Here is a 15,157-nt window from a genome sequence, read left to right on the forward strand (position 1 = left end):
AAAAAAAAAAAAAAAAAAAAAAAAAAAAAAAAAAAAAAAAGGGGCGGGCGATGCACGGGGGCCGCCCGAAGAGCGATGCGCGGCCCGTGGGCACGGCCGGGGCGGGTGTGCGGCGTGCGGGTGCCACCCGGCAGCGGGTGCCTAGAGCGCCCGGGGGAGGATTCACCTGCCCCCGGCCCGGGGCCGTGAGCCGGGACCGCCGCGCCTCCGCAGCCGCTGAAAGCCGCGTGCAGGGAAAAAACTCAGGGAAAAAGTAAACAGATGCATGTAAAACACGAAAGCTGCACGGGAGCGGTGGGGATGCTCAGCTTCGCCTTTCGTGCAAACCGGCTCGTTCCGCTGCCTCTTCCGTCGGCGATTTATGGCCCCTTATAACCCAGCCGGAAAAGGGAGGATGCTTTTCCAGCCCTGATGTCTTGTTATTCGGTGTGTGACCTGTCCATGCACTGAGACTACAAATCGTTCTCTTTTTTCCCGATTACTGTGATACTAAGTTCTCCACAAACACTGTTTCTCAGACTGCGTTTCTCCGACCTACAGACTCTGGAGATGTTCCCCTGTGTTCCCACGTGCAGCCGGCAGAGCTGTATAACCTGACCGGAGTCACACAGGAGCAATGGGAGCAGGATTTCGGAGCCCACAGTGCACATCCTGGGTGAGGGATGGCACCACGACACGCTCGAAGGGAGGATGGGTTGTTTGGAGACATGGTTTTCCGGAGGCTTTTAAATGTGAAGTCAGAACTTGGGAGGATGGTGATTTGTGCCGGTGGGGAGCCTGGCAAGCTGAGGCCTGGGAAAAGTGATGCTGAGGCAAAATATTCCCTTCCAAAAGGAAAACCTGGATCTGGTGGTCAGAAACTTGCAGGTTTGTCACATTCATCATTGAATGTGAAGGCTAAACCTGCCAAGTCTCTTGTTGGCCTGGTGGGTTTGTAATCTTCCTGCAGTTTTTATTTCTACCCCCACCCCAAACAGCAAAAAACCCCTCCGAACCCTGTTGCTAAATAATTGCTCTGTTCTCACAGGTGAGCAGTGAAGCTCAATTAATTCTGCTTTGTGAAGCGCTTCTGATCCTCTGATGGAAACATGTAGGGGCAAAACACTTCTATTTTGCAACTTGCAAAGGCTGATAAGAGTGATGAAAACAGAAGAACCTCACCACTGAGGGGGATTACAGCCCCACGCTTTTTCCACTTGAGATCTTAGAAATGAGTTGATGGCTGCTGCTTTTCATTTAGAAGGGTTTTTCCCCCTCTTTTGAAAGAAACGCAATCACTACCAAGTATTCTAGAGGGACTTCATCTTTAAACAAATAATGTTTTTCTTGTTGGGTGTGCACTATTATTTTCTTAATTATTCCTGGATTTCTGCCTGTTCCACCAAGAGTTTTCTCAGATGGCAGAAACAATTGGTCCTTTTTTATTACGCTATAGCAAAAAGTATCCCTAATAAAAAGACTCTGTACATCCCATAAACTCAAATGGGACATGTTTTGCCAACAATCACACCTCTTCATTGAGGCATCTTATATGCTGCTTGCCTTTTTTTTTGTTTTGTTTTTTTTACTTTGTTTCCACATTACTATTGTTTACTACTCAGCCTCACTGGCTGGCTGAGTCTTGGTGCCAAAACGAAACGAACCGAGTCGTTTATTTAGCACCAGAGCCCTCCCACTCATCCTTAGCATGTATGTTGAGATCTCAGCAGATGTGGTAGGGAATGAATGGGCAAAGAGATTCACCTACACAGAATCACATCTACTTGTGGGTGGCCTCTAATTAACTTGGCTTCCAGGCTTTGCTGCAAGGTAGATGGGTTAGAAAGTCTGGCCAGTAGTCATCTGGTTGAATCATACCTATTCTATGGAGAACATAATTGTGTAGCTGCGTCTGACTCCCACCCTTGTGAGAACTAATTAAAAATATAAAAAAAGTGCCCCACACTTACTGGAAGTCAAATATAAATGTCAGCGTTTCAGATGAAATGGTATCTCGGGAGGCTCCTGCACATTTAATCAGATGGTTGCGCCGTGTATATCATAGCCTCAAAAGCTGCAGTGAGGACCATGAAAGGCACTGGCTTAACATCAGCAAAAGTGTTTGCCAAGCTTGGATTATGTCACTGCTTTATGATCTTGCTTTGTAAAGGGAGAATACTCTTGGGGAGAAAGGACTCGGCATGCCAGATCTACAGCGAGAGCAAGGAATGAATGCTGCTCACAGAGACCGGGGGGAGGGCAAGGGATTCTGTTTGCTGGGATATTTTTGCAGATGGATGCTGTGCAGTTGCTGCCTCCAAGCAGAGATGTGCCCCACGGATCACTGAGGCTAGAAGCAAAAATCCCAAAATACGCCAGCAGAGTTGTTTACTGCTTGCCCTCCCACAGACACACCTGTGGGGGCCCTGCCTGGATCCTGTTCGTCACCATCCCCCAGCTCTCAGGGCATCACTGTCACACTCCAGGGAATGTGGAGATACTCTGAGGCCCACTGGGTTTCCCTTGCCTCGGGATACAGACACCCAGCCAGGCTGGGGCTTGTCAGACACTCAGAATGTGATGCCCTTGCAGAGGTGGCAGCCATGGAACTGGTTAAAAAAAATAAACATCCCTCACCACACATCTGAAATGTGGCCTGCTGAGATGCTTCTGCTCTCTGTCACAGGGGTGGGCTGTGGCCACTCCTTCCATGCTGCAGGCTAGTGCTAAAGGCAGGAAACTCTTTGAGGACACCAGTTCTGTTTGTCCAGCACCAGCCTAGATGCTGGGCTTGCATCTGCTGTCTGTGAGTAGAAGGAGAATAAAGAAAAAAAGCTTGGAGGTTATGTGTCCTTTGAGGAGGGCTGTTGGTGGGACAAGTGACGTTGGAGGGCACAAACAGCTCAAGAGAAACACCTCTTTAAAAGCAGCCCCTGGGGTCCGAGAGCTGTTCGGCCTACGCTGCACTTGCTTTCCTGTTGCAGCAAGAGCCTTGTACAGCCCCTGCTCCCCGCCTGCCTTGCTGCTGGAGCATCCTGCCCAGCCTGGAATCTTTCCATTGCTACCAGGCTAATAAACTCTGCTGCTTCTGGATGAGTGTCTGGCCAGCCCCTAACTGCATCCTAACAGTGGGGCTTAGCATGGGAAAGGAGGTCCCTGTGTCTGCAGAGGCAGTGTGGGGCACAGGGAGTGCAGGTGGACAGCCTGGGGTGCCTGGGATAGTGGAAAGGACCAGGTATGGGTACACATGGCGACAGCACTTTGTGTTTCCCAATGAGCAGAACAGGGATCCTGGTGTGCAGAATGGGGACCAGGGTCTTTTATTTATTGCATTACCCCTCCAGCACAGTAAACTGCCCCATCTTGAGCTCTGACTTCTGCACTAACCCTTCCTCCAACCTTTCAGTCCCTTGTGACCAGACTGAACAGTGGGTTAGTGCTTGGTTTCTTTCCATGTCTCCTTCATCTGTCCTTGTGCACCAGCCCTGGTGTTCTGCAATTCCCCCAGCTCTGCATGTGGTGTGACAGTCCCAGCCTTGGCTTCCTGGGCACCCTCAGTGCTTGCAGCCGCCTCAGCCACTCTCTGCAGTGTGGAAAATGGGTGTGATGGCCATGCCAATGGGTTTTTGGCACCATCTCTTGCCTTCCTTTTGCTCAAAGAGTGCCCAGAGCACAGCACTGTCTGGACAGCGATTTCACTGCCCACCATCCAGCCTGCCAGCACAACCTTGTCATTGCAATTTGTCTCACGTATCTGGTGTGTGTCGAGGATCTTGCTGAGGGCCTGTTTGCCAGGCCGTTCATGGAATCGCTCCTTGTCTGCCACGCAGAGCGGCCGGGCCTTGCTGGGTCCACACACGGCTGTGCCGGGGGCTGTGCTCTGCTCTCGAGGTGTGAACCAGCAAGCATGACATTCCCTACCATCAGCCTCCTTTCTTTCACTAGAAAGGGGTTATTTTGGTAGAAAATAGCTGGTTTTTGTTGCAACACTAATTTTAAAGGATCTTTTTGTTCTTTGGAGATTAAAACCTTCAGCAGAGGCACCAGCTCCCCACTCCTCCCCTCCTTGCCTTTGCAGTTATTTGCTGTATTTATTTACTGCAAAGTTTGCTGCATTGCCTGACATTTTTTGGTTATCAAAATATTTTGATTATGTGCAGGGGAGGGGGCGGGTTGATAGCACAGCCGACATCTCGATAGAAAACTGCCTGTAAAACATTCTAACTAAATTCAGGGAGGGGAAGAGTGAGATACTCCAGCCTGTCCCAGGCAAGCCCTTGGCACTGCTGCTGTGACCTGGCTCTTCAGAGCCCGGGGTCAGCTCAGACCCATTTCCCTGTATATTTTTGGCCCTTTTGTGGGCTCTCCTCATGGATGCATCAACTACAGCAAGCACAGAGAGGAGGGTAGGGTAGAAGAGGCTGCTGCAGGATCACACCCCAAAATCACTGCACAGGTTTTCCCATGGAGTCTGAAATGGGACAGAGGCAGGATACAAAAAGCAGAGCACAAAGGGGTGGGAGGGAAGTTGCACATCAAGGTCACTCCAGAAAGGGCTGAAGCACTTCCCACTTTTTTCTCTCTGGCAGTGAGAAGCAGAAGTGTTGCCTTTGTGGGATGACCACCAGCCTGTTGGCTGTAGCAATATCTGCTGACTTCGTCCTTGAGCAAATGCCATCAGCAGAAGATGTCCCTACTCATGAGTGAAGAGTTGCTCACATCTTGAAAGCACGTTTTGCATTTTGGTTTGAAATAGCATTGAGAATTTATCTGTTGCAGCAGCTCTCCAGCTTTTGCGTGCGAAAGTGGTAACAATTTTGAAGATCAATATTTATCGGCGCACAAAGATTTTGTCTTTTCCTGCAATTGTTCTGTATCTAAACAAGCTCTTCTGACTTCCCCAAAGCCAGCACATTTAAAACTTTTTCTGACTTGCGTTACCAAACCTGCAATTTGTCATTGATACAGTATTCTGTCAGAAATGCAGCACTGTGGGCATGTACATATAAATATTGTGCTCTCTTGGCAAAGCAAAATGTCATGATAGGATAATGTGTTATTAAATACAGAGCTGTAGATTAGACAAGGATATTTGCAATACAAACGAGTCCCAACATCAGACACTTGCAAAAGTCCTTGTTATGCTGATACTGTAGGAAAACATATTTCTAGCTGAATATTTTATGTATTGTGCTCCATGAGCATCCCATGGACCTCTGCCATATGACACATAGTCTTAAATTATACTGTCCAAGAGCCATTCTGTACAATGCAAGGCAATAGCCCCAGGAGGAACCCCTTAGACATGCAAGGAGTGTGTGAAATGGTAGGTTAGTGGTTGTCTTTAGATGCCCTTGGCCCTCCTCCTAGGAAGGACAGTCTGGCTCCTGGCTTTTTACCTGGAAGATGTATTAATTCCAACAGGCTAGGTCCTAGAATGGTCCAAACAAAACCCAAGCAGCAAAGCCGTGCATCTCAGAGAGATGGGCTGGGCTCGCGCAGGACAGGAACAAGGGTCCAACTGCTGGAGAGAGCCCAGCACACCAGTCCCAACCTCTCTGATGGCTGGCGTTTCCCTGGTTTCCTGCCCTGGGAAGGAATGGAAAGGCTTTGGGAAGTGTCACTGTGGCTCTCCAGCCCAAGACCACTTGCTTTGGTGGCTCTTGGACCCTCGCTTAGGGAAAGTTTATCTCAGGGGCTTTTAAGGGACCCAGCTCCCGTAGAGATTTTGATTGCTTTTGAAAATCTGAAGTTTTGTTGATGACACTCCTGGAGACTGACATTTTTCTGAAGCAAAGTGTTGCTTTCTAATGAGGCATTTTCAATCTGGGATAGCCATTTTGTGCTGATCCCAGCTGCTTGTGCTGTGTTCCAAGGGGGGGAAGGAAATTATGGCACTGGGTGTGCAGGTTGGCTGGGCTCCCGTCATCCTATTAGCAGAGTTTTAACAGGAAGACAAGCATTGCTCCTGGGGATATACATTAATTAAGTTTCTATATGGCCAAGGCACAATATACCTTTACACAAGCTTTTTACCCTAAATTGCTCAGGGTTTTTTAATTACTCAATTACCTTGAATTGCACCTGCTGTACAACAGAGTGTTTTTCCCTCTGAGGAGAAGGATGAAGAATTGTTGCTCATACCCTGCCATCAGTGCTGGCAGAGCTCACTGGGAGACACTTTGTTCACATCTTCCCTTCTTTTATGTGTTTTTTATCTCATGGTGCCTCCGACTAGCACAGAGGCTTTAGGGATGAATCTGGAATTTAAACCCATGCAGGATCTGACTTTCTGTGTAAAACTGCAGGTTTGCTCCAGGAATTAATTCAGCAATGCAAAGTGCAGAAGCAACATCAAAACAGGCTTCAAATTGTATTTCTCATATTGTCCTGGGTGCAAAGAGATGTTGTGTGAGCAGGAGGCCAAAACATATATGGAGAGTGACTGCACCACATGCTGCTTTGCAAATTCACGTACAATTGTGTCTTTTGGGACAGAATACCAGGCACTGAGCTGCCACATCTGGCCCAATTCCAGTGAAATCTGTTAAGAGATTTATGCTTGCCATTGAAAATGCAAACTGTAGCATTATTTGTAGAGAAAGAAATATATATGTGTGTGTGTGTGTATGTGTTTCACATCATCAGTGGACACTATCACTAGAAAGCTGCAGTCATCCTTGGGGCTTCCCCTGTGTCTGTACCTGTGACCCACCCTGGCTTGTGTGACACTGCAGGTGTCCTGAGCACTGTGTGCTGGGGAAGGATGCAACAGCCTGGGGAAATGAAGGAAAGTCCTGCCCTGCACCCAGTCAAGGGGCAGCTAGCAGATGCATCTTGTGACCCCCCAGACCCCAGGGCCTGACACCACAGAAATCCCCTGCAGGGATGGCTGCAGGTGCTGGGAAAGGTGAGAGAGGAGAAAAAGTGTGAGAAAGGGAAGGGACAGCAAAACCAGTCTAGCCCAAAAAGCAGAACACCAAAATGAGACCACCCAGAATATGTCTAATTAGTACCTTTCCTAAATTAGTACTTCTCTCTGCTCGTCATTCATTAATTTTTCTCCTTCATGAAATGTCAAGTCTAGTGGGTGTGATAAAGCTCCCCTGGGGAACAGGGGAAGGGTGTGCAAGCAGTGAGTGGGCAGTACCTCCAGGCTGCCCAAGGGATGGGGTGCAGGATCAGGCCCCATGCCAGACCTAAAGCCTGTCCTGCTGGGAATGGATCTGTTTTTGAATGGTGCTGGTGGGGGGAACCTGACCAGGTGTGAGGGGGCAGAGCAGAGCTCTCTGCAGAAATGCACATCTACATACAAGCACTGTGCATGGCAGAATCCCCATCCACCCTGAAAGCTGCACAGCTTGAAAAGTGTGTGCAGTTGTGTTTGTCCAACATTATTTATTTCAGTGGGTGCTGAAAACTGCAAGAAATAATTAGTGTCTTTTAATGGAGGTGGCATGGAGAGTGTCTTGTGGGGCATCTCCTGTTGCTGCTCCCTGACTACAGCCTGGGAGAGCAGTGGGAGACCCATGGCTGCAGGATTTGCTCAGCCTTTCCCAGGAAGCCCATCACCCAGGCAGACAAGTGCACTGCATTGTCCTGAGTGTCCCAGCTTCATGGGAGCACACGAAGGGGGCAGGAGCCACAGAAACCCAGCACAGGAGGGCTGTGTAACCCACAGCTGAGGAGGAAAGGAAAGTGACCTCCCTTTTGTTTTGCAGACTGATTTGTGATTTGGGAGAGTCAGTGATGAGACAGGCTATTGAAGCTGCTGCCTTTTAGTTTAGTATTTTGCACTGACTACATCTAACAAAATATTCTAATAAAAAAATAACTATTTTTGAATCTTGCGTCTGGGAAAAAAAATCTACATTTCTGTACTCCTTGCAGGAAAGAAATCCAATTTTGTTTGCGAGAAATTTCATCCTCTTGGTGAAAATACCTAACTGTAAAGAGAAAGAGAAGAAGCCCAAATTAATTTCATGATGTCAGTAAATGATACCGTGAATTGGGAAATCCACGAGTTTCACTGAAACCAGTCACGTTTTCCATCTCCCTCTGCCTCCCATCTGCTTCAAAACACTTAGTTCAGTCTTGAGCCTGGAGGAGTGCAGCGGTAGCTAAATATTTCCACATCTGGTTTGGGGAAGATTTGGAAAAATAATTTGGCTTCAGAATTAACAACAGCAATGGAGCTTATGTGTGTCTCTCAGTATATGGCAATATATTGCAGAGTTTCTCCTTGAGCACATTTGTGCCAGGCTGCCTCACTTGGTGTTACCAACTCACCTATTCCTTGGAGAGGAATGTTTGCCACCTCCCTGAGAGACAACAGTGCTATTCTCAACCATGGGAAAACTTTTTCATTTTAGCAGCCTCTGGTTGGGAAGGTTTCACTGTCTGAGCCCTGCTTCTTCTGTGCTTTTACTTACTTTGCCTTTGTGGTTTCATGCACTGAAACGATATCAGCTGTCCATGATACCAAGGAAAATTAACATGGGAGAGAGCTACATGTGTTTAACTGTTTGTTTGCACCCAGAAAAATGCTCCCAGTAAGCAGATGGATCAGTTTTGAAAGATGAGGGATTTCTTTACGGAAATTATTTTGCCTAAAGATCCATACAAAGTGAAAGGGTCAATGATGATGCTTCACCTGGAGAATGCCCCATGCTGTAGAACACCAGTTGTGCCTGTCTGGTCCTCTATGGCTCTGCAGCAGTCAGTTGGATGTGGAGTTTCACCTCCTCTCAGGCAAGGACCAACCTGCAAAATGCAGAAGCAGCTGGTTCCTTTTAGCAGCACTGCTCGGGGTCACGGTGGCTGCCTGCATTGATGGGTGGCTGTTCTCTGCCAGTGGTGCCAGTGCAGAGCAGGACACCCTAGAGGGACTTGGGGTGTGAGGCAGTGGTTAGATGGGAGTAGCCCTGTGATGTGACGAAACCAGCCGTGAGCTCTGCATGAGACAAAATGTCTGTGGGGCATCACCTAGCACTTGCAGCTGATGTTGGCAGAAGCACCAGCAGCTCCCCCCAAAAGGTCTTCAACAGAGTGCCCTGTGGCCAAATGGGTGCCTTGGGGCTGGGGAGAAGCAGCAGCTCATGGTGCTGGTCACCCCTGGGGACCATCTGCATCAATGAAAGAGCTGAGACCTACTGAAACTTCTGTACAGGTTTTGTTTTCTCCAGCAGTCACAGTTAACAAACTGGAGCCAGCACTCACCTCCTCTCTGCTGCCTCTGCCGTCCCCCTGGGAGGGTGGTGGGCAGGGAGCCACCGCGCTCAGGAAGAGCCTTTGTTGCAGGCTCAGCCATTGAATTCAGTGACTTTCAGAGAACCCCACACTTTTTTAAAGATTTCTTGTTTGCTCTGGAAAGCAGCTCTGAAATGCCGAGTCTGCACCCCCTGAACAGCAACATGCACTGGTTGGGAGCTGCCTGTTGCCTGCAGAGAAGACTGGACTTGGATACTGCATCAAGTTGCCTGGATTTTGGGGTGGTGGTGGTAGAGTGAAGCATGTGCCCAGCACAGCCTCCACAGTCAGTGATGCACAATGGGTCACTGTGGCTTCCAGGGTGCAGTGGCAGTGCTGGGCAGGAGGAGAAGGCTGTGTGAGAAGGATAATAGCATTCTTTTTGTTGTTGTTCAGTTCACATCCTCTTCCTTACCCCTTGCTTTGGAGCTCCCTTTCGTGCTGGGCTGCTTCTGGGGCACAGTGAGTTTTAACTTGCTTGGGGCGGGTATTTCCTCCTTTGCTAAGCCTTAACTCCTGTCTGAGTCCCAAGAACATCAGGGATACGATCACCCCATGGCAGTGAGTGGGGGAGCTGGACATCAGTGCATGGACAGGGATGGGGACACAGCACTTTGAGCTAGGAGGGCTGGCTGTGCAGCAGCCTCCCGTGCTGGGTGACCCTCTGAGATGTCTGCCTGAGACGAGGCAGCCTGAGCCATAACTGAGTTTTTATGGGGCCTTGGAGAAGGTGTCTTGGCAGCTGCCATTTGCGCCGTGCAGAGAGCAGCTCCCCCACCTCCGTCCCTCGTTGGCAATAACCACTTAGAAAGCAGCCTTAAAACAACAACCAGCTTTCTAATAAAGCTGGCAAGTACTGCTGAGACAGAGAGCACAGGAGAACCCCATGCAGTCCTGGAGCACAGCCTGCAAACCAGACCTTGCAGCACGATGTCCTGGCCCAATTTGGTGTGTTCTTGTTCCCTTCAGCAAGCCGGTGTCTGGTGGCTACTGTGCCGAGCTGCAGCCTTTGCTCCATGCTGGTGTCCTCCATCTCTGCTGATGGCAGGTTGGTGACCAGCTGTATCTGTGCAATGTCGGAGCAGGGTACGTCATCTCTGACAGTGGTGACACCACGATGGCAAGCTGTGGAGGTGTTGGTGCAAAAAGCTGCCCAGTGTGTTTGTACAGAACTGGGCTGATAAATCCGGTGTCCTCTCTGTGCCCGTGTGACTTCAATACCGTGATCGTTGCAGCCCCAGTCCAGTCTTTGCCGTCTTCTTCATACCCGTGTCTTGTAGTATCACTCCCCAGAGCATGTTTTAAAGTTTTTATTTTGGACGTGCGGATCCTGGATCCTGGCATGCCCTGCTTGGAGCAGTCCCAGCAGCACCGTCTGTCCGGCTGGCACGGGACCTATCCTTTGCTGCAGGCTCGCTCGGAGACACGCTTAGGGTGCTCCTGGTCCTGGGGAGCAGAGGGCGAAACATAGGGGCTTGGGGTGCCGAGCGCAGCGGAATCTGCGCGGGAGCGGTGCGAGAGCGGTGCGGAGCGGAGCGGGAATGGTGCGGAGCAGTGCGGGAACGGCGCCGGGCTGAAGACCAGCAGAGGGAGCACAAGAGTGCAAAAAACCCCACCGGGAAGCCGGGGACACGAGGGCTCCGGCTGCGCTGGTGTGCGCTGGTGCAGTGTGGGCCCCACGGCTGCTCTGCCGTGCGGGCGAGACCCCGCTGCCCCATCCCAGAGCCGCGGGGCTCCCCGGAGGGACCGATAGGGAAAGGTCCGGGTGTCGCAGGCAGCCTTCAATGCCCTGGCTGTCCATCAGCAGCCCCCGAGCCACTTTATCCGGTGAGAGATGCCGAGATAACAGGTCCTGCAGTCAGGACACAGCCTGTGAGGACAGTCTTCATCCCTCTGCATGGCCGAAGTTCTGCAGTGACTTTGCGGCCTCATCAGGTCACATTTTAATTCATATTTCTCCGTCCCCTGAAACTGAGTCCCTCTCCTCACACTGCTGGAGCAAGCAAACCCCTGGCTGGGGCCCGAGAGCAGGACAGTGGGTGCGAGCAGTGCCCCAAAGTGCTAGGCTGCCTGCCAGGCCCTGCAAAGGGGCTTTCAGCACCTCCAAGCTCGACTTGCTTTTGGAGTTCACTGTGAAAAAGACACCGTGACAAACCCCGGAGGGTTAGTTTTGGCGGAAAACTATATTTGAAAGAAAACAGAGCAGCCATCCTGTTGCAGTCAAAGGAGCTTGTGATATCCCTGCTGCAGCTCAGTGCTGCCTTTCTCGCTGTCTTTTCTCCCAGAGGCAAAGATGCCATGAGACTCTGGTTAACACCAGGTTATTCACATGGGGGTATCTGCTCACACATTTAGTGTCCACAGCCTGCTTGTCCTCATCAAATAGATCTCCAGCTGTATAAGCAATGCAATGACCCATCTGGGACCTCCTTCAGCACCCTGTGAAGGGCAGTGGCAGCAGGACAGGTCCCTGCACTGAATAGGCTCTACCAGGCCAGGGGATCACAAAGTAAAAAGACAAATAATTTGCAGCACATCACTGCTGGTGGTGAGGTATCAAGGGCTGGTTTTGCCAAGAAGAGTTGAATTCCACCTGGGAGGAATTCATTCCTTGCCTGTGCTAATATTAAAAGCGTGCTGGATGGTTTAATTTTAGGCCCAGTTATCTTTCTCACCACAGAGTTTAAACACAATTGCATGGCAGGATGTCTGCAGAGGTCAGATGGGAATAATAGAGGAGTTAGTCACTCCAGAAAAGGCATTAAATCGTGCTGGGCAGTTTTCACAGTTACTTCTGGTGCTGCCGCAGGGAGAACCCCCAGGTCTTGTCTAGCAAAGCTTCAGCATTTTTTTAGGGAAGTGTAGCCAGAATTTTTTACATCTTCATCTGTCTTTCATAGCAGAGCAGTGTGTCCGTGTTGCAGCTGCCGTGGGGACTGTCCTGCTGGCGTCCAGGCGCCAAGGGAGGGTCATTGTCCCATTGTGTGGATGGGAAATGTGAGCACAAGGATGCAGAGCTCTGCTTGGAGGCTCTGAGCTCAAGTCTCTGGGGGCCTCGGCCTGAGCTTTAACTACAAAACCATCTTGCACAGTCTTCCATGTGCTGAGCAAAGCATTTCAAAGCATCCGCCTCTCTGCTCATGACCCTTTGTAAGCAGCTTCCCTGCACTTGTTGCAGGCTGTCCCTCTGAAAACCCAGCCATTCTCTCCAGCTTAGGCAGCAGCATGGATAAACCTCTGTTACAAAAGCTTGAGCCCCAGCCAGATTTCCCAGAGACCAGCCAAACTCCAGCAGAGCAGAGACAGTTCTGGCTTGTCCCAGCACTGGTGCCCAGCTCCAAACCCCAGGGGCTGGTCCCTGGGCTGTGGGCACAGGTGCCACCATACATGAGGTCCATGAAGTCACAGTGACTTCAGGACCAAAGGACCTCCTGGGCTCAAGCTGTGGAGCAAAGAGTGCATCTGCCTCAAGCCACCACAGAGGAAAGGGACCAAGCAAACGCCAGTGGAAGGGAATGGCAGTTTTGGAAATGTGTGAGTCACGCTGGGGTCTGACATTCCTGATGAAGAGGCTGAGATATGCAGGCTGTGCTGGCTTCCTTGGTGGGTGACAGGGTTCTGGTGGGTGCATCCTCGCAGGGCCCAGCCCCACCACTCCAGGGCATCCAGACACACAAGAGCAATTGTGGCTTACTCACTGCTGGGCAATGAACACTGAATGTTGGGCCTGAATATTGTTGTGGATTTCAATAGAAAGTGCTTTCAGATTGAAATGACCTCGATTAGAGCTGGTTGAAGAATTTGTTGCGAATAAGGTTCTGTGCAAAGTTTGTCATTTTCATGTTCATTGTGTAATAATTGGTGATTACATTTTTTCCAGTATTTATCCTGTGCTGATCTTGGCATCAGCCTGAAATGCCAGCAGTGCAATGACAAGAGACAGCACCCATGCCAACATCCATGCAAGCATCCATGCCAGCTCAGGCATTACTTGCTTTCTATATGTCAGGGACATCAAGCAACCCAGAACTGCCTCCCCCTCAGAAACATACAATCCACTGGTGCTCATTTGGCTATTTTTAACTTGATTAAGGGCTCTGCAAGTTCCCCTTGGGGGAACGGATGCAAATGGGGAGATGCATCTGTCAGGCCTGTGCATGCTGTGAACAAAAACTTTCTGTAAACATGTATTCCCATGTAAACCAATTTATTCCCCAGTTTATTCAGCCTTCCTTTCCATCATTATGGGATTATGGTTTTAGTAATAAAAATGAGGATGAATAGTCCCTGATAGCTACACTGACAATTTACAGAAGCAGAATTTCTTGCCTTCTATGCAATTTCTGGCAGAAATGTAACACAGAATTACTTAACAAAATAATAATAAGTATCAGTCGTTATTCATAGAAATATAATGTAGATTTGGTTCATACTTTTACATGTGATATGAATATAAGGACACACATGGAATTGCACTGATTAAACTATAGATGCAACACTTAAGGTGGGAAAAACCTATGTGACCACCACTATGTCTTAGTCTTAAGACAGAATATGTCCAATTTTAATTGTTTGGAAGTGGGTTTTAAGTAAGTCACAAAGAAGTTTGCTTTAAACCACCACAGTCCTGTCTGTACAGGAAGTTGCATCAGTGTCTTTTAGTTGGTGCAAATCTGTGTGCAGACAAACCCTGCGTGACCTGTCCTCTTGGAGGCACATTCCAAACTCACAGCACACTGTACCTTTAGTGCTGATAGGTCAGCACCAAGAGCTAGGGCAGGAACTTAATTAAAATGGGAGATCATTAGTTTTTTTTCTGGTGATCAATGAATCCAGGACAAAAAATTTGCACTAAGTCATCAGCTGCAGTGAATTAATCACCCGGTATTTGCTGTTCTGCTTCCTCCACTGCAGCTCACTGAATAGTAGCATCCACAGGAACTTTATAGCATTTGTAAGAACTTTATGTTGTAGGTGAAATGTGATTTCTTTGAAGGATAACTATGAACTGCAATCAATAACACCGATGACTTCAAATCCTCACTCTGACTGCCATCGTGGTGGGTTGGCTAACAGGAAGACGAGCCTGTTGTTATGTGCTCAGGCTGTTGTAAAGCACCAACAGGGGCTCTGGGACCTGCTGCTGCTCTGAACCCAGCAATGCAAAGGGATCCACAGGAATCAGGTGAGAAAGACGTTGCCAGAGCATCTCCAAAAGGGCATCTCCAAGGGACTGTGCTGTCAGGTGAGCTGGTGCCTTCCCAGCACAAAGAGATACAAACACAGAGCTGGAAGGTGGATTTGCAGCAGCAGAGCCCTAAAAATAGGCTTGTCCCATGCAGGAGCAGGAGCTGAGACCCCTCCGGCTTCTCCAGCCGGGACCCAGGGGAGTCCAGCCAGCTCAGCTGTAGATGTTATTGTATATTTATAAACAAGATCAGGCTGGAGGGATGACATGGCTCTATTTACCCCAGTGGCATGCAAAAGTAAACACCCTAGATGAGCTGATCATTAATTTGCCTCCCCTGCTTTCATGCCTATGTGAATAGGAACGTTTCCCCTCGCTCCTTCGCTCTGTCTGGTTTTGTTTGCTCTATCTCCACAGGGCTGATTTAATAGCCCTTCTTGAACTCAGAGAAGGCTGTCATTTACCTGCAGATCAAAACAATGCTGACTGCCTTACATTTGAAAACCCCCCGGTTTGTGCTTTATGATCAAGATAAAAATCCTCCTCTCAGTTTCATAAAACAGGCAGCGAAACTTTGTGTGATTCAGGACAATCCCACAAAAACCAAGGCTTTACTGAGAGCTTGGGAGCAAGCCAATTTGATGCATTAATCTCAAGAAATAAATCACATAAATAAGAGATAAGCACATGTTTCCCCCCAAGCAAATGGAGGCCACTTGGCTGTGAAAGGCGCATCCTTCT

The sequence above is a fragment of the Corvus kubaryi genome, unplaced genomic scaffold (assembly GCF_017639235.1).
Source record: "Corvus kubaryi isolate FWS band 111438036 unplaced genomic scaffold, C.kubaryi_AGA036_p1.0 37322, whole genome shotgun sequence".
NCBI classification, from domain to species: domain Eukaryota; kingdom Metazoa; phylum Chordata; class Aves; order Passeriformes; family Corvidae; genus Corvus; species Corvus kubaryi.